Genomic DNA, 23698 nt, shown 5'->3' with positions numbered 1-23698 from the left:
ACTTAGATTTAGCTTACCAACCCCTTTTCCTGTGAGCTAAAATGTACGTTTGCTGCCAAGAAAAAAAGTGCTTTTTGTTTACTCATCTGCTAAACTCTTTCCTACAGTGGTCGTCTCTGTTGTCACAAACAACACTGAGCATTTATTCAGCATTTTTTGGGAAGTTCTGCCTATTTTTGTAGGTCAATACCAAAGCACCAAAACTGCAGAATTTTGGATGAACTCAGATATTGATTTTTATGAATATAAGTGTAATTTAATTGCTACCTGGTCACGCAAGAGGGTCATATATATGTTTCAGAGCCTCTCGCACAGCCCATAATTAGCCAAACTGACAGAACCAGTGAACAGGTTACACACAGAGCACAAATAGAGTTAAATATACTGAAAATCATATTCTTTATCACTAGCATAATTGTGGAATAAGTGGGATACTTAGAGAAGAAAAACACAGTTTTTGAACATAAGGTTGCTATGGAGATAAGAAAAGTCTTTGCTGTGACCTTAGCTTTCAGGCAGGCAAACTGAAGAGTTTAACGTGAATCAGTGTTGATATTCACTCTGTTTTGTTTAGCATGCCTGGATGAGCAAGATATTCAGACGTGGTTAGACTGACATGTTTACAGTCACACATATCTAACGCACAGCAAAGGCGATGGAGTTAATCTAAGACCACCAGCTGACTGCTACATCCAATCCTGACTTGTGGCCATCAGATGCCAACCTCTGGAGAAACTGTGAAAACCCTTAATGAAAGAATGTCAGTATAAATATAATTTACATTCTTAAATGCTATTTACTTTGTCTGATGCTCATCTTGATGGTAAATATCGTTTAACCATTTGAACTCCAAAACCTGACGGCGGATCTGAAAGGCATGCTATCTTGAAAAAAACAGACAAAAAAGCAGAGTCATCGGATTTTCAACTCTCCAACTGTCCTTGAACTAACCATCTGTGAGGCGCATGTCTGTCAGAAAGCTTAACCAATTCTAAGCTTCATCAAAATCAATTTCTTCCATTTGTCCTATTTTAAAAGTTGCCAGAAATAAACCATTTTCTCTGAACAGATTCTGTAAAAAGCAAAAGATTCTGCACGACTTGGTGCAACTGGGAAACCATGAATGACTCGGCTGCAATCAACAGTCAACTAGCAAAAATTCACAGACTTTTCAGCTGAATTAGGTTAAACTGCAGGCTGTGTTTCATCCAAGTATTGGTAAGACATAAGGGCACTTGGAAACGTTAAACACGCTGACTCCAGTTGTTTTTTCTTTTCAAAAAAGCAAATAATCAAAGAAATTCTACTTCTTTATGATTTATAGCATTATAAATTTTCTAAAATGTGCGTACAATATTCCTGAATTCTTCCTACTTCTAGCCATAGTTGTGCTGTTTCCATAGAGGTGAAACACTTTATAATGCAGTGAAAAAACTGTCCACAGGAAGTGTAACAGATGTAGAGATATATAAATAGGGGTGATAGGGGTCTCATGTGTGTCATTCTAGAGAGCAGTAACAGTCTACTTATTTTGTCATTTAATTCAGACTGCTTGTGCTCAGGTGCTTGAACCACGGTGCCCTGCTGCTCCATCCATGCTCTGGCACTCCATCCATGTTTTCCCGTGGTCTCCGACAGAACCCTGCGGCTGTGCTAGGACAGGTGCTTCGCCTTTGTTTGTCCTGCTAGGCAGAAGCGAGTTAGTCCAACTGAGCGCATCCGGCCAAAAATCACTGACGCATTCACTTAGTCTGTCTGGAACGTCACATATACACCATTATATCTTCACATTGTCTCACACCTATCCGCCACATTATTCACACCTCGGCCCACAGCTGATTAAACAGGCCGACAATTATGCAACCACGGTTGGCATGTTCTGCTCACAGTTTTGTCTAAGCTGGCATGTTATGTTGATTTCTTTGTGATGAACTGAGGAGGTTTGAACCCTCTTACCATCACATCCTGAGTGGTTATTGTTTCAACGAGGAACTTAAAAACTGGTCAGCACTTTTAGTTCTGCCTACGTGGAGATATGATGTCTTGATGTAAGGTTAAAGTGTCTACTGGAACATCAGAGAGCATTCTAAATGATCACTGACCTGCTGTCAGCTGTCACGCTCATAAGCAGTTTTTTTTTCGTTTCTCGACACATATGGTGCACTCTCTGTAAAACCACATGAGCGCACACTCATATGCCCTTGATCACAAACTCAAACGCACTTGATCACTTGATGTCGCACACGCATGCTCAGCTGCACATATGCATATACAACCTCATGCATGCATTAAACACTCAAACACCACTTCATGGCCCGTGTCTAATCTAGTCCCTGCAGACTTCCCCCACCTTGCTGATCAATAATTCATCAATCTAATCTTCGATAATATTCTTAATCAAAGTTTCATGCAACAGGATGACTGTGTTGGAGTGCTTTTATTAAAGGGGAAGTAAAAGGTCGCAGCAGGCCGCGTGATGCAACATGTATGAGCGGGCGACCTATAGGAGGGCGAAGGGCGACCGGATCTAACCGGATGAGTCAAAGGTTGGCGATTTGGCGCGCAGTGGTTGGCAATATGAGAGTGGACGACGGCGAGCGAGCCCAACTATGCTGTGACTCCTCTGCTAATGGCTTTAATGAGCTCTCTGGAGTCACGGCTCTTTAAAGACGCCAAGATCCACAATGGGGGCAAACGGAGAGAATGAAGACATGAAATGAAGTAGATGTACGGAGCGATTAATGGCGAATAACTTAATAGATGAGAAAAAAAACGTGGCTGGGGGAGTGATAACACAACACACACACACACACACACACACACACACACACACACACACACACACACACACACAGAGAGGGTCATTCGTCAACATTATTCACCGATTTGGGAGCCGCAAGGAAACTGCAGTTTCCAGCAGTCGACGTCGCAGCCACTGTAGACGCTGGGCTTGTTTTGTTTAGGGTTGACCCATTTTAGATAAACAAAACATCAATAACGCTTTCCTCAGCAAATACGCAGCCGTACGTGCACGCACACACACACACGCACGCACGCAGTGAAGAACGCGCACCCGTTCGTCTCCCAACTCTGCGAGAGGAAGTCAGCGAGGGTGTTTGAAGTGCGTTTGATCAAACAGAGAGTATGCAGCACCACTAGCGGATGCCACAGCCTATACTCCTCACTGCACCCAGAGACAGCCATACACGCCTCCTGTCAATTTTCTCTCTTTTTCCTCCATCTCTCACGGTCCTTCTCTTCATTTTCATCTCCATTTCCCCCCCTCTCCCCTCTGTCCATCCTTTCCCCTATGATTCTCCATCCCTCATCCTTTTTATTTTCATTTTTTTTACACGTTGGATTGATTTGAAACGTTTTCGTGCTAATTGCCTCAACAAATCACATAGTAATTGCTTCAGACACTAATCTCATTAGGATACACGGCTGACAGCTTTTTCTTTTTTTTTTTTTTAACTTTATTTCATCGGGACCCACTCTTTTCTCATCTTATTTCATAACACATCCTTATCGCCTAAAAATGAGGAGCCTCCTCAGAGCCATATTCCTTGTTATGCAGACATAATTCACCCAGTGTGCAAAAACTATAAATATATCCGCTACCATCTCGACTTCCCTTCCTTCCTTTCTCTGCCTTCCACCTGCGGCTCGAGATGATTGGTGCCACAGCATGCCTCGTGTCACCCACTTGTGTCCGCGCATCCCCAGTTGGAAAATAATAATAATAACAAAAAAATGCAAGACAGTCACAGCTTCTGCAGAAATTCTTGTTTGTTCAGCGGCTGAGGAATGCACGTGCTTCCCGTCCAACAGCTATGAAGGACATCAACCAAAAAAAAAAGCTTGGTGGAGAACAGAGCCCTCCTGCAGCCCCTTCAGTAATCAGAGATGAGAGTAGGTGGGAGAGGAGGGAGCAACAAAAAAAAGGGGGGGAAGCCGAGAGAAGAGGGGCCCAGCAGTTGCCTCAGAACTACACAAGAGGCGAGGAAAATTTGCCAGCCTTTGATTAGGCTCTTCAAACCAGTGTAAGGATCTTTTCTTCTACTGAAGCCAACGCACTTACACACTCCTGAGCCGCACCTAAACACCCACATAAAATGGGCAAAGAAGTACAGACGATACAAAACCACACGCGCGCACAGTTGGCAGGCAGGCACGAGCTCAAAATATAAGGGAAAAAAAACCAAGAGCTGGACACAAAAGAAGAAACGAGCAATCTCCCCATCATTTGTGACATAACACCTCTCTGCGGCGGCGTGAGCGAGTTAGAGGTGACGCCTCGAAGAATGAAGCAATCTCATCAGCCAAGAATCTCCTCATTTCCTATTTCCATCAGAAGAAAAGAACACAACTGCCAAAAAGGAAACTAATAATGTCCTCACATCTCCTCTCTCCTTCTTCATTTTCCATAGAGAGGCAACAGAGGGGAGAGAAGAAGAATCTTAATGGAGTGCTCTGAATTTTTTCTCACGAGCCTCCTCGAGAGAAAGAGAACGAGGGGAGGACTGGGGGAGTTATGGGAGATTTGGGGGGAGATGGGTGAGTAGAACAAGTCTTAAAATTGGGTAAAAGGAAGGAGCGAACAGCGCAGACGAGGTGACTCATTGTGACGCTTTCATCTTTTGCCATCACTGGATCTCGAAACCCATTTCTGATCATGCTGTCTTTGAGATCATCATCATCATGTCTGTTCGGTATCATCTTCTCGCTGTCAACTTAGCCATCATCATAATCATCGTTCTGGTGCAATCACCACAAAGCATCATCTCCACCAGCATCAGTCTAATCAGTACTGTTAGCATCATCATCATTAGCAGAACTTTCCCATGAAAATCAGTTTTAGCATTTCTTTTTATCCTCTATTCCGACACCTGAGGCGAAAGAATGCGATCGGCACCATTTCTTTGTTTGTCTGTTTGCCAGCAAGTTCCCAGCAGAACCACAAAATTTCACAAGGCTTACAGAGTGGGAAGAGCCCAAAAATTTTGGTGGAGATCCAGACCGCTTTCGCTAAAATTCTTCGATAGGTCATTGCCTTTGGCAGATGATATGCTCTCCGAGTGCCCTTTTTTATTGATTATTTGCATGTGCTCCAGGATCCCAGTTGTAGGCCTCGTCCCAGTTTTGATCATATTCAGGATATTCATTCATTCAACTTTTATTTAAATCTACAGGAATCATTGAGGGCATGACCTTATTTACAGTGACGTCGAGGTTACAGCCAACAGAAGAACAAGGCAATAATCAATGAGACAACTGAGAAAGAACACAGTTAAAAATAGATACATTCAGAAGCAGCACAGGCTATGATCATGGGTTTAAATTGACTAATGAGTATACTTGCTCCAAGTTTCAATGCCTGCTCCAAAATGTTCCAAGTCTGTGCGGAAGAGAAACTGAAAGCAGGTTTACAGATTGCAGTGTGAGCACGTGGGACTTCAAACATTAGCCAGTAACTTATCAGAGTGGAATAATGGTTTTGGGACCAATTTAACAAGGAATTCAAGTTTTGCAGCATTTTGCCATTCAAGCCCTTATAAATAAACAGAGGCCAGTGTCTCTCCCAGCCAACATTTTCACACAGTGAACAATGATGAGTGGCATAGTTGTCACAAGGACTAAATCTGAGGGCTGAGTGGTAAACTGGATCCAGTTACTATAGATGACATCACAATAATCGAGGATGGACAGGAACTTGGCAGAACTCTTGAAAAGTGCCTCTGTTTCTATAGAAATACTGCATTTTCTTGCAGTGTATCCATATGAAATTTAAAAGCAAGTTTTTGAGCAAAACAGATGCCTGAATATTTGTATTCAGAAACTCTCTCTATGCTCTACAAAGTCAGTGTGAAAACTTCCTTCAAGGACTCTTGAGTGGTATTTGTATGTGTATTTGGTTTTGTTTGCCTTGAGGACAAGTTTTAACTAAAAAAAAAAAGTAAATCTTACAGTTGGTGAAAAGCATTTTGCAGGGTTTGAATAGCTGACAGAAGCAGTGTCGTCTGCATACAAGTGGGAAGAACAGTTTGTTATGGTGGATCAAATCAATTAAGAAGAGGAGAGGACCCAGAATTGAACCTTGTGGGACTCCTTTTGACAAAGTTAAAAACGCTGACAATGAGACAAATAATTGTGGAACCATTTACATGACTCAAAATCAAAACCACTGTCATGTAATCTGTGTAGCTTTGTATTTTGGTGTACATATGGAGCACAGACAAATCTAGTTGTTCCACATATATATGATAAATATATTTTGCAGCACTGAATAAATTGTATTCGAACATTTGAAGTAAAGCACTTTGTTGAATGAATTTCATTTAGTTTTCTGCTTTGGTAATGAAAGTCTACTTTGAATTTGAAGTTACACTTTGTCCCTTTACACTGACTAGTTTTGGGTAAAGTGTGAAAATTAGTTTTACTCCTCAATTATTACACGTCTGATGTTCAAAGTTTATGGAACTCAACTGAAATTTTTTTTGGATAGGATTACAGAGTAAATAAAGGACAGAACTGAAGAAGTGGTGTGACAAATCATGTTTTACATATTATAACTGGGTAAAATAAAGATGGAAAAATTGGAAGTTTCCACAAAATTAAGTTGCAGCAATGCAGACTGTTTATTTGAGAGGAATAAAAGGTTTTAAGTACATATCAGATAAACCACTGACACTTATTAATCTAATTTGATTAAACTGAATTCAGGTGCGTCTTCCCAACTGAAGCAATTTATTTAAGGTGGTCCAACAATTCTCCTTTTTAAGTGTGTTAGTTTAACCTTATTATATTTGACTGTGGCTATTAAAAATGGGGCCACTTTTGTAAATAGCAGGTCAGCAGTACCATTAGATTCCAACATACTGCTGCTGATTTATCATTTCCACCTTTATTTCCAGCAGTGGGAGAAGAGAGAAACAAGAAACATGAAGCCTGTCCTCTACTTTGAAGGATGTCAGGCTGTCACTGCCAAGGCGTAAGACAAGGGAGCGGTGGATGAAGATGCTCAGCTGTGAGATGTGTGGGAAAGGATTGTCATGAGAGCGTTGTGTCACCTCGAGAGGAGAGAAAATTTAGGGAGCCCTTTTATCAGCAGTGTGAAGGTTGTGCTGTTCACGAGATGAGAGGAAGTAACAGTGTAAACAACAGTTTCAGTGTTGCTGATGAAAGCGGCCATAGTTGGGGAGTTATTTCTTGGTTTGTGTGTCTAACGTCACTTGGTTGAAGCCACATCTGCTCAAGTAGTCTGCAGCAGAAAGAAACCAGGATAAGATGTGTACATGGAACGGTTTCCTGGTCTTTCTTCCTCGGTTTTAAACCTTTGATGCACAGTGTGGGTCAAGAGATACCCATTTTCCATTGGATTTGGATAACTTTTAACCCATGTTGCACATCAAAGGGTTAAATCCAGCTTCTTGAAACCGAGATATGATGTTCATAGGCACAAAAATACTTCAAAACCCCCATCGTATTCAGGATTTTTAAGTCAATGTAAGCACAGTTATGGCATTTTTCATTAATGTTTTCCTCACACCATCATCATACGCAGTGTTTTCTTTATGATCATCAACACCATCTCTGCTGTCACCATCATCATTATGTCCATCATCACAACTCATTCGACGCTTTCAGCTTTTTTTTTAATCCTTTCCCTGTCCATCATCCTGCTCCTTTGACTCATCCTCCAGTGGAATCATTATTACTGTCAAGAATATCTGTATCAGCATCCAAGCCGACATCAGTAGAGTCCATAAAGAGCCCGTTTGAGCAGGCAGTCATCATGAAACAAGTAACAAAAATCATTGCAGACTCTCAACATCCCCTCAGGGTGCCAAAGTGCAAATCAAATCGCTTCTATCATGGTGCTTTACTCCAATACCAAAGGCTACTGCATTAGAGCATGGCAACATATACACAAGCATTTAAAACTCTGTAGGGTCTAAAGAGTTTGCGTGCCTACTGTTGTTTCTTTAATGCAACATACAATAGTTTCTACTCTGGGACAATAAAATTTAGTAGATTAAACAACATAGCTGTGATCATCATTTTAATACTGTCCTCATAACACCATTACAATCACTGTAACAATCAATATTATTCACATTAGTGTCAATAGCATCATTTTTACTGTTGTTAATAATACAGCTACAATCACTTCTATCATTTTGCACCATTTCTACCTCAGTCTACCTCACTGCTGCAGTCATTATCGTCACTCTCATACTAATCATTGTAATCATCAATATACATTCTAACCAGTGCTGTCATTAAAGACATCAGTATCATCTCTAACAGCATCAATACACATTTTTAAATGGAAACAACGCATCCGAATCGGCAGCGGCTTTTATTACAATGCCATGATAATCACGTTATTTCCGATTATTTTAACCTTTATGGCACGGATGAACGATTTTAGGGGGGAAAATAATGATTTCTTTCACAAATTTTGTGATTAGATTTGCGTGATAATCTCTTAAAAGCCAAGCTTCAGTTAAATATTCCCAGCGTAATAGATTTAAAACATGTGAATAAGCCTCACCACAAGAGACACCATCAAAAGCACAAAAACATGAATTCATAAAACAATCAACACAACAGTTAAAACAGTGTAAGTGTGGCTATTAAATAATGACGAAGCATGCATAAACAATCCCTGAAAGTTTCAATCTGCTCGAATTACAGCATTAGTCTCATTATTTAATAGCCATACTTTACATATCCTAAACACCAGTGTTTGTGATTTGCTACTTGCATCAATTAAGTAGGAATTCATTGATTTTTCAGGGTTTTGTCTTCATCACCATTACAACTATCCAGTGAAATCCTGATGATCATTATATACTTATCCAAAGTAGCCATTATCCCTGCTGTCTCCATCATATCATCATTTTAAAACTACTTTCCTCCTCCGTCCCTCTCCTCTTCCTCATCACTGTGATACCAGTGCAATCACCGGATCATTCTGATTTACATTAGGTCTGATATTAATGGATCATTCATATCCTGCCTATTAGCATCAATGTCATCGTCATTATAATTATTTTCTACAGCACAGCCATCCGCCGCCACCATCATCATTATTATTATCCTCATTATCTTTAGCGTAGCATTGCGATCGCTGTTGTGAAAATAGAGTTTCTGTAGGCATCATCATAATAATCATCAGCATCTCTGTCGGCGTTTATGTGTTCGTTCCTTTCACTCCAAACAACTCAGAGATCAGCATCAACAAATCATGCCATAATAACAACTTTCATCTTGTTAAAAAAAAGAATCATTTTCACGTTCATGTTTCATCTGCCTTATCATCAGCTCCAGCTTCATCATCACTATCTTTATCATGCCAGTGGAACCAATAGGACTTTAATATCATCTCTATCAGCACCAATGTAAACATCAAAGTCTCTTCTTCAATATAGCTATTGTTATCATCTACCATCTACCATTTATTTTTCTAATGACACGTTTATCATTTGGCAGAATACACTGCACATTTTATAGAGGCACAGTAAAATGTGTGGGAAAAACACAATAAAATACATATATTCATCGTGATATGCATTGTATGTTTCATATAAGATTAATTGCATGTAAAATATTAAAATTTATGTCTACAGTTTATTTTTTATTTACTTTTGCAGAATAAAAAAAACTGCATGTATACACACACGCACTATAATTCAGTTGTTTAAGCTACACATTTCTTTAAAGATAAATTCATTCATTAATTAAAATGTTATGACAAAAATAAAGGAGAAAATCAATCAACAGTATATATATATATATATATATATATATATATATATATATATAAAGAAAATGTATAAAATTAGAACTAATTAAATAAATATTTCTTCGTAAATAAAGAAAGAAAAAAGAAAAATCTATAGATAGATAATCCTAATTATCTATCATTATATAAATATATATCATAGAAAAATCATAAAAAACAATTAGATTTTTTTTAAATTGATCATTTCTCCATACATTTAATCTACATGCAATTAGTTTTGTATAAAACATAAAATTGACAAATATTGTAAGTCTTTTACTGTGTTATGCTTACTGTTTTTACTGTTTATTGTCATTATTAATGACAAAAGCCAACTTTTGCCCTGGTAAGACACAGTTTAAAGCTATTCTCATCTTCCAAATCACCATTGCAATCATGACCGTCACCATTACATCATCATTAACATTAATATAATCAACATCAAATGAAAACGTTAACTGTGCCCATCATCGCCGCTGTCATCGCCCTAATTTTCCTCATCAAAATTTTAATCACTACCGCTATGTTCCCCGCTGTTTTCATTATCCTTTCCATCATCTTTATAAACATCATTAGCATTATTGCCATGATCAACGCCGATTTTATTTGTGTAAATAAACAACAAATAGTATTTCTGTAGTTAGGATTCTGGGGGGCTGACAGACTGGTGGAGAGAACACTATCTGGTAAATTCTAAAAGAAGAATTTCATCAAACGGCATTTTAAATTAATCTGCAAGGAAAATAAACAAGCAGCTTGAATAACGAGAGTACAATTGTGGTGTAGAGAGGCTCTGAAAATAGTTGTGCCTGCATGATTTTTTGGAGATCCTCCCCTCAGCCTGGTGGTTTTTAAAATGCAGATGGCCAAAAACAACCTTTTGCAAAAGGTCTTTTGTCCCTTGGGCTGTCAGCATCCTCGACGACACCGGATGAACTATTACCGCTGCATTATGGGGAATGGGTGTTTACCTGTCCTGAATCTGTAATGTATTAGCTATAGAGTTTTAATTTATGTGTTTACCGGGTCTGAGATGAGACTCGAGACAAATTTCCGGCCCGGATTAGACAATGATGACGGACGTTATCATCAACTCCTCCGTTGTCATCCTGATCCGTATGCTCATCATCGCTAATGCACATCGGTATCACCTTCATCATATCGGAGCGATCAATATCATCAGCGCGGTCATGATCACCTGCTCTCATCCGCTCTGTCTGGAGGCAGATCAGATTAGTGGCTGATTTTCTAATATATAGCCCTCGGAGTCTTGCTTGGAATTTGCTCAGGATTAGACCTGAGGTGAGGATTATTCTGCAGGTCAGATGGAATATTGCTGCAGTCAAAAAGCTAAACCAGAAGGCGGCATAAATACAGACACCTCGGAGAGCCGTATAGGAATCACAGGGCTGACTTAGTTAGCAACTTCAGCAGCACCGAGCGGAATTAAGTAGCGACGAAAATCACAAGTGTGCTGCAGCATCTGTTGGCTTCAGCCATATTATGATCCATTAGCATAGTGTAAAATGAGGGGCTTGTTTACAGTGGCCCCATTCCGGATGAAACGAAGGTAGTGGGGCGTCCATACTTGGCTGGGAATTAGACGATTTCTCCCTGCCTTGTCTGATGGATTACAATGCAAATGACTCACTCGCTCCTTCTTTTGTTTGACTTTCCGCTCCTACTGTTTGAAAATCTACCGGGGATATATTTGGACGGAGATGAAAAACTAGTTTTCATTACTGCTGCAACACACGCATGTGCGCGTCCACACTCGAGCCAACTGTCTCGTGATGCTTTTCTCTAGTCTGACAAGGAGGAAAATAACCCCATTGATGATGAATGCGCAGCCCAAACATTTTAAAAGATGGACTCGGTTGCCAGATAGTTAAAAAAAAACATCTCGACAATTATGAGCTTGAAAGCTGTTGAGGTCAACGCTTACAGTTTAGGCTCACCTGCTATGATGCCAAGTGGAAAACAGGGAGGGGAAGCAGCGCTCAGACTCTCAAAACACATCTTCCACTCGCCTGTTTTAAATGGAAACTTTCTCATCCTAAAAGCTGTGTGTGCACCAGAGGGCACCTTTAACATTGGGTGAGGCACCATGCTAAAGGCCAGTGTTTTCCCTGTAATACCAGCCCCTCGACGCTCACCTGCTGAGGCCATCCAACCATGTGCTCATGGCTGCTTTCTTCCTCCGACTACACTGCTGTACGTTTGCTGGAGAAGCAATCTTTCTTTTCCTGCAGATTTCCACCATTTCCCCCCCCCTAGATCCTTCCTCTGCATCTCCTTGATTCTCCTGCCCTTCACTACCACCAACTCACATCTGGCTTCTTCTTCTTTACCCCCCAAAATGAAATGGCCTCGTCTTTGTTATGCACTCAACTTTTTGTCCTTCTTTATATTCATGCTCCGAGTGTCCCTAATCCTTCAAGCAGATCTCTCTCACTTTTTTTGGTCTTCTTTTTTTTTGTCTCTCAGGGCCGGTCCGAGGCGTAGTCAGACAGCAGTGTATGTGTTATTATCAGCCTCCAACTGGTCTATATGAAGACAGAGCAGAAGAAGTCCCATCAGAGTATCATGCAGACAGAACTGAAAGAGTTTTATTCTTTCGCTCGGCTAACACAATCAGCACAACCAGCCGGGACCTGAGGAAAAGTATTAGAGGGGAGCGGAAACAAGGATGGAGCACGAATGACAATGCCTATTGTTTGCAATGTATTCAGTGCAGTCTGGCATCTTTCACATTCTAGGCTAGTATCTCCCCTTTCTGTCCTCCTTTATTCATGCGTTCATTCTTTCATCCTGTCTGCTGGCCCTCTCCCGTCTTTTTTTAAGGACCCTCGGCTCTCCGACTTTCTCTACCTCCTGACTCGAACACTTTCGCTCTCTCTTCATTAAAACAACAACTCCAGGGATATCCCCGGGTTGTTTCGGAGCACTTACATCATCATCACCATCACTGCCACAGTCATTACCATCAACAAACCTCATTAGCGGAAGGTAGCAACAGAAGCAGCAGCACTGCAGCGCGATATCCTTACTCATTCTTTCAACCTGCTCCTCTGCATGAACAATCAAACGCGGGGGGAAGTTAAGTAAACATTTCGTATCGCATTACCGATTCGGTGCCATGCTGCTGACATGCTAAACAGATCATTACACTCCTATGGGCAGATCAAGTGGTGATGATATTTTCCAGGGTGCGCTCGCTCGCGGGACAGGATTGAAGATCTGAAAAAGAGCACCTTTCTGTGAAAAATGCAAGGCAGAGGTCAGGTTTCATTTGCTCTGGGGGGAGATATTTTTTGATGAAATCTACTTTCAAAAAGAAGTCATTTCTCAGACAAGGATTAGGATTCTAAGCCACTACCTTAATAACAGAAAGAATAAAATCCTTAATCCTGAAGTCAAGGCAAGATATCGCCGCCACAGAGAAATAAAACAGAGATATTTCTCAATGTAGTGCTGATTTTCACTTCTAATTGTTTCATGCACTGACAGCAGACCGTATGACACACGAGTGCCAACGCAAATCAGCACAGGGAAAACGGGTTGCCATAGGCTCCCAGTGAAGAGGTGCTCACAGCAAGTGTCAGAAATGACAGCAAAATAGCAGAAACGGAAGGCATTATTAACCAAATTTAAAGATTATGTAACCAGTTTGCCAGGCACAACACAAGCCACAGGCGTTAGTAATTCATGTGCTTTTCAAATTAAAAATGCACGAAACACCAAAAATACTTTCAATTTGGAGACACGGATGTGACGATATCTAAATATGACGATGATAAATAATTAGTATTAATTAAAATTCAACAGTTTTTGTGGGTTTCTGTTTTTTTGTTCATTGATTAACTGCTTTTCCTATGAAATGACAAAAAATACTAATAAATAGAGCCATCATTCTTCCCTAGAACATCTTCCAACAGGTTCTCTCTCAGCAGACTTTGGCTCTCGCAGCAGAAAAAAGCAAAGGTGTAATTAATCACACTAATGATGCTGGTTCAGGGAGCCAGCATTCACAGTAAGCCGAGCGCTGGAACACCTGAGTGAAATGCAGCCATCATTAATATGATCAGCCACACCGGTCTTCAACTACTGCTTGGTTTCTTTATCAGGAGATGAAGATGTTCACTTTTCAATGATTTAACATAGAGAAAAGAATCAATTTATCATATTAGAGAAGCAGGAATCGATAAATGTTTTTTTCACTGCCCAACACTTTGGTCTTGACTGAAATAGTGCACCAAGTTTTTAATGGATTGCCATGAAATTTTGACATTCGTGGATATATCCTATCGACTTTGGTGATTCATTTGCTTTAAAAGATGAAATACCTCTAATAGTAATGACATTCCTATCAGCCTGAGCAGTACTCAGTTTGTAGCCAAGTGGCAACCTCCAAAACTGAAAAATGAAGCCAATGCAGAAGTTGCAAAAGTTGCAATTCCTAAAATGGCCACTTGGAGCTGCTTCCAAAAGCGAGTCCCCCATAGATCGTCCATGTTAAAGTGCTCAACTTTAAAGCAGGAATAAACATGTTCACAGCCTGCTGCAAAAAGCTGTTTTGGTCTCTATAGCTATTTTTAGTGTTCATGAAAACTGTATGGGTGCATTTTTACATAACTCACCCATTTAAATTGTATTAAAGTTAGTCAGCTCACAGGCAGTCTTTGGCACAAAGATATTTAGCAAACCTGCCTCAAATTCAACTCTTCCATTTTTTGGATCAACCAAGAGCTTTGATTATATTACCTTGGGGATATGCACATGGACAGCTATGGCCATCATGGAAACATAGCATGGTCGCTGCACACTGCAAATTTTAGGAGGCTAATGGATGCCTGTGGAGGGGTCAGCACAGATTTTTGTGGACTTTGAAAGATCATGCAGACCCTAGCAGACCATTGCATACTCAGAGACACTGAAAGTGTACCGGTCACTTGTCCAAAAGAGCTTTTATTTAGTTATTTAGTTATTTTTTAGATGTGAAGCTTTTGTTGTTTCCCAGCTTTGTACTCTCAATGGACACATGACTAGGCAGGCAACACTTTCATTACAACTGCACAAGCAACAACAACAAAAAAGCATTGAAAAATGCTTCAAAAATGGGCTGTCTGCTTCTGGATTTCAAATGAGACCAACATGGTGGCTCATTAGCAAACTTTTTCTTCTATCACCAAAGAATATGCTGTACAGCTGTTGAATCTGTTTTCATTTCAGATCGACAATGGTTAGTTTGAAAGTTTGAGCGTTTCTAGACATGACAAAGAGTAGATAGATGGTCCTGAGTTACATAAACTAGTCTCAATTTGCACTTTTTGCAAATGAGGGGCAGCCAGAGAGCCATCTTGTCTCTTGAAATGCATAGTGACACTACCAGTTGGCAATCAATGGCTGCTTACATAGACAATTAGTGGGAAGCGTGGAAATGACGAATTCTGTGGACATCTATCACGACACTGGCGTTACTAAAAGTCAGAAAGTGCCATGGTGGTGTTGGCCAGAGACACACCACTTTTTAGGCAACTTATAGTTGATGTGAGGCTTTAGTGCAAATTAGCAAATGTTAAAGTGTTAGCATGCCGCTATGCTAAAACAAGATGGTGACCGCCTATTAACTTTGGCACTGGAAGCATATCAGCATGCTGTGCCAACATCAAAAATTCTTGTGTGCAGGCATTGTGATGTGCATTCACTCCTTTCAGAAGTGTCAAAATCCTTTCACTGTATGTTTTCTTTCCCTTGGCTCAGACTATTAAAACAGAAAGAATATATATATATTTCTACTCAACAGACACAAAATAACACCCATGTCATTGAAAATCACACCTTCATCCTGAGACTAACTGCTCTGGTAGCAAACATTTAACATCAGCAGACACACTGTTCCACTCCGACGCCCCTGAATATTTAGATGACCTCCTCCTGCCAATCAGTGTATTGAATGTGCTGATGACTAAGATCCGCTACACTAGATCTTGTTATGTAACTGTGTCTCTCCCGCTGAGCCGGGAGAAATAAGCTGTGAGGTAGGAGCCCTGACTTTAATTACTCCAAGTGTCACTTTTAGCTGGAGCAACGAGGGTATGGATTCCACAGATGACTCTCGAGGCAGGTTTTCTCTGCGCATGAACCATAGCAGCGCAACATGCACACACACACACACACACACACACACACACACACACACACACACACACACACACACACACACACACACACACACACACACACACACACACACACACACACACACACACACACACACACACACAACACGCAGCCTTGTGTGTACAGGATGTCATGTAGGTCACGGCAAGAACACGGGACCTGATGTAGTGCAGCTTGATGTATAGAAAGACTTTCCCCGAGGCGGTGTGGACAGTGCAGAGTCCTGTACAAGAAAAACATGCAAACCACATCCCAACTGGGGATGTTAGTGAGGGAGGGGAGGGAGAAATCGTGATACAAGACAGAGGAGATAAGAGAGAGTGGAAGATGAGAGCTTCATAGGGAGACACAAAGACAGAGGGGAAGAAAGGAGGGAAAAGATGGAGGGAAAGAGAGGTGGAGGAGTGGGTGGCGGTGGTGGTGGCAGTGGAAGATGGATTTAACCCAAGGGCAGGTTTGAGTCTGACAAACTGTCAGTAACTGAGCGGGGGTGACTACAAGTCTACATGTAAATTGGATGCAAATCTTTGTGTGTGTCTGTATGTGTGTGGTACGGCTGAGGAAGTGCTAGTGACTACACATATCACTGGGCGCCACAGGGGACACGACGGGAAGACAGTGTGTGTGGGTTTATGTGCAAGGACTGGTGTGTTCGCCGTGCATGCATTTGAAACTTTCCATGTGCAGTATGGATATATATATATGTGAGTGCATATAAGACACTTCTTCCTCAAAGGCTCTGTGTGTGTGTGTGTGTGTGTGTGTGTGTGTGTGTGTGTGTGTGTGTGTGTGTGTGTGTGTGTGTGTGTGTGTGTGTGTGTGTGTGTGTGTGTGTCTCCAAGGAGATAGATTCTGTCCCATAGAATGAGAGTGTCGTCAACCATCAGCGCTTCTCACTGACACGGAGTTCCTCAAAGACACAGAGATGAAGAGAGAGGAGAGAGGGGAGAACAAAGACGAGAAGGAAAAGAAAGTCTTTTGAAGGATAAACCATGGGATTAGATAAGGTGCTCCTTCTGGACCATTGAGCCGATGTATGTGTGTGTCTGAGTGTGTGGAGGAGAGCCCATTGCTCTGAGCACATTAGCTGCTTGGGGTGAACAAAGCCCCTCACCTGCAAGCTTTATAATGTGGGCCTGGGAGCCAGAAAAGGGGGGGTTTCGTGTTTGTGTGTTTGCACGTGCGCGCCCGTGTGCAAGCAAAAAGGATGGGTTTCTACTGAATACGAGAGCCAATCTGTGTGCATGCGTGTCCCATATCTGGCTTTCTCCGACTGTATGTGCGTGGGTGTGTGTGCAGCCAGTAAATAGAAAAATGGGGGCTGCCTAACCTTGTATTCAGTGGACAGCCATTCTGCTGATTGTGTGTGTGTGAATTTGTGACCTAAATCCTGCTGCCACCAGTGGTGCATATGTGTGTGTTCCTCATGTATTTCTTCCTGCATGTGCCATAAATCCCTTTATGTGGGTCTGGGAGATTTCCAGATGCTTGCTCTAATGTTGCTGTATTGTTGTGATAATTTGTGCCACGGTACTTTGTTACCGTGCACCAATCTCATCTCAACAGGAGGGGGAGGATGGACAACACTCGGCCGCTCCCCCGCCATGACCAAAAGTGGCCGGAGCTGTTTGAATTGGATTATCTCATACATTTTCTATTATCCAGCAGGACCTTGAAAGAGATAGGGCCTCTGCTGAGAGTCGGAGCAATGGATTTTTTTTTAAAGGGTTTGGCCAATTTGTAGCGTGCCTCCTCTCTCAAGCAGGAACATTTGTTTAACTCGTTTTATTTATCTTGACTTATCCAGGCTAGTCTCGTTGAGATCAAGGCGCTCCTGAACAGACCAGGCCAATATTACTGGCAGCACAATTAATTAGCAGGTGGAAAAACAATTAAAAAGTCTCGGTGTGGACGGTGATTAATCTCAGAGAGCGAAAAGTAGAGCAAGAGTGAAGTAAACACAGAGGAAGAGGACAACCATTCACTGAAACAAGTAAAGAAAAGACAGAACTATTAGTGGGAAAAAGATGGAAGAACAGTTTCCTTCATGGCCACAAGGGAATCTCAAGGGTCAGTTGATCCAAATGACATAAAAAGTTGTGCTTTTCTATGCAGTCTTTTATGAAACTTCTACAATTCCTCCAGTATGATGGAGATAAACAGAAATTCATATTATGAAAAAGTTCGCACAGGAACAACTGCATAGTAACAGCAGCGTTTTTTTGCTCTGTATATCCGCAGCCTTGTCTCTGTCAGATTTTCTGAATGCAGTTTTTTTTCAATCATCCCAGCAACGCAGATTAAATTAACCCAATTCGATTTGAGATATAAACAGAGATGAAACCCAAACTAACTCCACGGCAAGATGCACAAAACCATTGCCAAAAGTAGACTCTATCATAATTTACACGAACTTGTGCTAAATATACTAGTCAGAAGGGAATGTGTAACACGAGGAAACAAGTTTGACACAAATTTGTGCAGCTAACATGACAGCTATGAGACTTTTTGCAAAGTTAAGTCACACTGGATGCTCTTCACATCACAAACCTGCACAGACTCATTTTTTTTTGCAACAGAAACAAGCACATACAACATATATCATCAACTTCATGGCTCAAGCAGTTGCACACAATAGTCCAACATGGACAGTCTTGTTTTTGGTCTCCAGCTCCTCAAGGAAGCACCTGGCTATTTAGCGGCTAATGGTCTGTCTGCTGTTAGTTGCTGGACAACAGTCTTTTTTGACTAAAAGCAGCTGCTGCAGCAGAATAGTACACTGATAAGATATTATACTGTATTCAATATAACTCAGAAGTAGCAAGCCAGTTGGGAGAACAAAAGTCAAAGCCGCCTCTAGGTTTGCTTTGCCGTATTTTTTTTTTTACAAACAACAAACTCTCATCAACAGTCACATAGTTAACTAAAGAAGCAGACAAGCTATAAAGGTCCAAAAGAATACTGTGTAAAATTTTACACATTCAGAAAATAAACGTATTAAAATTAGAGAAGCTGTATTCATATACCATTTACTGCATATGCTTTTATTTTGGAGAGTGATGCAAAATACACAAGTCAAGGTTAAGACACTTTACCAGAGTTATTAAATTCTCATTTTCTTTGGTTTTTCCTTATCAAAGAATCTCAATTTCTACCAAACGCATCAACAGCTCAAATAAATAGATCCATATATTTTGCTCATCTATATAAGTTGAACTGGTTACATTTCTGGGACTCTGAATGGGAGCGATTTTAACGTAAGCAATTTCCCCTCAATGATCAATAAAGTTTTTCTAATTTTGATATAAACAGTCAAGTTGTTGGCTGTAAAACCAAAACAATGGGAGAAAAATGCTTCATAGCGATGCTAGGAAGCTGTCACATACATGCAGTCCTGTATTTCAGTGTTAATATAACACTAATAATAGTAGCTTTACAGTTTAAGCTTGGCATTTCAGATGGGGCTTAAATGGGATTCTGCTTCACTGATTAATCAGGTAATTGCTAACGACACAGAAAACATCCACGTAACCAAGAGAAATCACATTTACTGCACCGAGGCGCTCCAAGCAGTAAAAGAGCAGGTAGAAACAGAAGTCAGACTGCAGTAATTTGTCACTTACTGCAAGGAAAGTTAACGCTGCACTTCAGACTGATTATCAGTAGCACAAATTCCAAGTCAATACATGTGACCTTGGAGAGAGCAACCTTTTCAAGCCGGGTTTAGCTGTGAGCAAACTTTTGATGAACACAAGGAGAGGCGACGCACAACGCAGGCTGCGTGCTTGATGTTGTGTGATCAATTAAGACGCACAGCTGTTCATTTTCCCAGCTGTTTGTGTCATTTCACTGCCTGAGACAATAGCTGCGGTTTGGATGTGATGCATTATTTTTGCATTTAGGCTGAGCTTCTCATCAGTTACTGGTGACTTAATCATCCAGTGTGGTAACAGGTGACAAGGAAGACCCTTTAGAAACACTGGCGCTGGGATCCGACTTCATCTGTGAGATATTCAAGTACAGCAAACGTATCATAGAAAGAAAAATAACTAAGTTCTATTTGGAAATCTATTTAAAGGGGAACTTCGTTTTTTTTCAGCCTGGGGTCTGTTTCCATATGTATATCTATGCTCGCGTCAAAACATCGGTTTTGGCGCGAGCTATCGCACGATTTTGGAACGAGATTTGCGTTCTAGCATCCTGAGATTTGGATACAGACCACAACAAAGAGCGATCGCCAGGTAATGTGGAGGTTTTCGTTCACTTCTCATCTCTAGTATGTTGTGGGACACTCATTGAGACTGTCTGAGCCGGTCAGTGTGGGGAAAAAGCACGTTAGGGCGGACTTTGACGCGGGGGGGCCAGCTACCCCATACTTTTCGCTAGCCGAGCTGCTAGCTGAGCTGCTAAGCTGCCTGCCTGGCTAAATACTGGAGCTATGTCGAAAATTCATTTCTCCATCACTCACATGTATGAAATGACATATGAAAACAGACCCCAGGTTGAAAAAAATCGAATTTCCCCTTTAAACCGAATCATGCTACAGTGTGAGGGTAGTTTCTGGGCTTAGCAGGGGAGAGCACAGAGACTTAAAGGGGGTCTAACTTTAAAAAGGCTACCCCCTACCTCCGTAACTGAGAAGGTGTAAAATATCATAACTGTAGTATTCTGGGGGAAATCACTACTTCGACCACACGCAATAATCTCTCCAGTAATCCCCTAAAATAATCAGAGGACTTCTTTTTTTAAAAACTGCTTTATCAGTATTCACTGACATAACAATGCCAACGCATGCAGACAAGTGGTGCATAAAAATTCACTAGGATGCCAGAAATTAGGCATTTGATACTTGAAATTTAATTACATTTTGAAGATGTAAATTGTTCTAAATTTTAGACCCTAGGGAGATTTTAAAAACTGTGCACTGTCAGTGGAAGATACACCAGTGTTGTAGCTGTAGTTGCATGTTAATCTAATTAAGCAGCAGTAAGATGCAACGTTTATCGTTTTGTCTGTAGAAATGTGTATCTGTTGAAGATCGTACGGTTTCAGCATTGCTCAATAGTGCATCATTTGATTTCTCGTTACAGACAGCAGAAGCTACAGTATGTAAAACATTCAAACTTCAGGGAACCATTTTTAAACCCCAAAAGTGAAAACCATAGTAATCAAACCCCGAGCATGAATTCTAGATGAAAATTATAACGCAGATTCAAAGAATTTGAAAATGTAATATGCTTCACTTCCACAAATTCCATCTTTCTTTTTTATCTCACTTTTATAGAAACCCTATTACATTTGCCTGTACCAACCTTAGATCCCTGTCTGGTGAGTCTCCCTCTCTGTGGTCTGAAGCTTCATCTTAATCTGAACGATCAGAATCAAGAAAATCATTTTCCACTGCATTTCCCTTTCTAAATTGCTCGGGAACATTATAACTACTATTTAAAACCAGTTCAATTCTGAACGTGGGACTGAAGGATCAACTTTCATCTCTTACTGCACAAAAAATGCCCCAAGACAAAAGAACACATTAGTGTGGCCATCTGAACTCTCACAGACGTGATGTTGAAAATAGTTTGGCTCAATGATTGCTGGTGAAGTCCAAAAAATACACCGACTACATCTCATAACGTATGAAAAGCATGTACTAGAATACAGACCAAGCACACAATGTCATATTAGATTTAAAAAAAATCACATTTCCTGGCCCTACTTTCCCATACTAAACAACAGCGATAAGACACAGTTTACTTTAACACAAGACTCTCCAAGTGTTCACAGCAATAGAGCTTTAAGGGGTACTTTAACATTAAACTGAAGATGAAACTCTCACAGTAACATGCACAAATCAGTATGTTTATAATGTTTGGATCCACCTCTGCAAAGCCCCTCAGCTTTTTTCAAACAACTGTCTATATGATAGTCAGCTAGCTGTCAAAGACTGGGTAACAGGACGGCATAATCTAAGTAATATTGCACAACATGATGCTCAGAGCTCTCAAACAATATCAACAATACCACATTTAAATGCAACAGGGGAAAGGGATTGGCGTTTTTTTTTTCTTTCTACAGCTCTGGGCTGCTCCACAGAGGCTCAACTTGCACATTTTTCCATTGGCAACTGAATTTACGCTTCAAAAAAACACACAAAAGTGGTAAAGATCTGCCATACGAGGATCATAAACTTCACTTTGAGCTTATTTTATGCAATAATGCTCAAATCCGACAACAAAACCACTCTGGTTTTTGTAAAGGGAACCACGGTGATGCTAAACGCCAACTTGGCTGACAAAACACATCATCCCCGCAGCCCTGTATGCAGCCACAACAGCACAAATAAAACATTTCTTTCCCCCCCAGAGCTGCAGCTCAACCAAAGACAGCAACTTCCACTCAGCATTGTACACACGGTTGGGGTTCAGTTTATGGTTTGAGAAACACTCCTACCTTGAAGAACATGCTAGATGAAGGTGCTATCAGTGGGATCCCTACATTTCCTTCATCTCTTCACTTCTTGGTTTCTCTCTGACATGTGATCAAGTTATCCAATCAGGACTTAGGAGGGCAACAGGTAAAAATGTGGGAAAACAACACAGGTGCGCTCATATTTGGGCCTTATAAATATAAGTAGGCGCCATTTTTCTGCAGAATTACTGAGTTTTGATTAAGATTTTTAAATTTTATCGCAACATTTCTGTGCCTTTACATGAGTCAGATTTTGAATTTAGGACTTCTACTTGTAATGGAGTGAGTTTATATTCTTATATTGATTCAGGATGTGAATTTGCCAAGCAGTTCCAACCACCTTCATGAGCAAATCTTTAAGTTTCTTTACCTGTTTGATGATCTGATTCTCTGCTCTTGTTTCTTCTGCTTGAGCACAATCTTACTGGTGCCAGTTGCCAAAAACTTGTCAATAAAACTCGAGTTATGAAAAAAAAAAAACCTGACATAACAAATACAAAAATAGAATTCTCCCATAAATTTTACATGAGCAGGGATTATTTTAGTGTCTGTATCTTCAGCTCTTTTCGAGTCTCTCATAAAACTCGCTGTAATCCTCCAAGTTTAGACAACAGAATCGGCTTTAGATTGAGGCTGAGGGATGAATGTTGTCGGTGGACGGCCTTTATAAGGTGCAGTGGGACATACCTGGGCAGAAAAAGAGGTGCAGCGACGGTGGCAGGAGTGTAACAAGGAGGAACCAACCTCACCAGGGCTCCAGAGCTTAGATTCATTGCTTTAGCAGCAATGCATTTTTGATGTACCCCCCTCTTTTTCTTTTTTTTTCTGCTCCAACTTCTCCTGTGCGACCCCGACGGAATAACAGCGCCCCCAGCAAGCGTCCATATAGCTTAAATCTACCCTGTGTGACGTTTGAAATGTGTAGGTGTGTGAGGGGAGTGTGTGTTTGCGAGAAAGAAGGCAGCACAGAGTGAGACGAAAAAGAAAGACAGAAAGGGAGAAGGAGACATCGAGAAAGGGAGAAAATGTTCCCCCTTGCCTGTTAAATATTTGAGAAGCCTTCTGTGGAACAGTGATGCAGTCAGAGACAGGCCTGTTAGCTCTCTCTCTCTCTCTGCGTATGTATGTGTGTGTTTGGTTGTTGCAGAGAGAGAGAGAGTTTGGGCTAATTCAGCCGTGAGCGAGTGAGAGGGAGCACTTTCACTGTTTATTTATCTACCTGGGAGAAAGAAGGAGAGGGAGGAGGAGGCGAGTAGA

At 40.9% G+C, this 23698-nt stretch overlaps 1 protein-coding gene across 1 annotated transcript in view; it reads right to left on the bottom strand.

The window, feature by feature from the left end:
* efna2a (ephrin-A2a) overlaps window positions 1–23698 on the bottom strand; it is a 90208-nt gene that overhangs the window by 64610 nt on the left and 1900 nt on the right. The gene's annotated exons all lie outside the window — the stretch shown is intronic.

This window comes from Acanthochromis polyacanthus, chromosome 1 (genome assembly GCF_021347895.1).
Source record: "Acanthochromis polyacanthus isolate Apoly-LR-REF ecotype Palm Island chromosome 1, KAUST_Apoly_ChrSc, whole genome shotgun sequence".
Taxonomy (NCBI): domain Eukaryota; kingdom Metazoa; phylum Chordata; class Actinopteri; family Pomacentridae; genus Acanthochromis; species Acanthochromis polyacanthus.
This window is presented reverse-complemented; position numbering and strand designations above follow the sequence as displayed.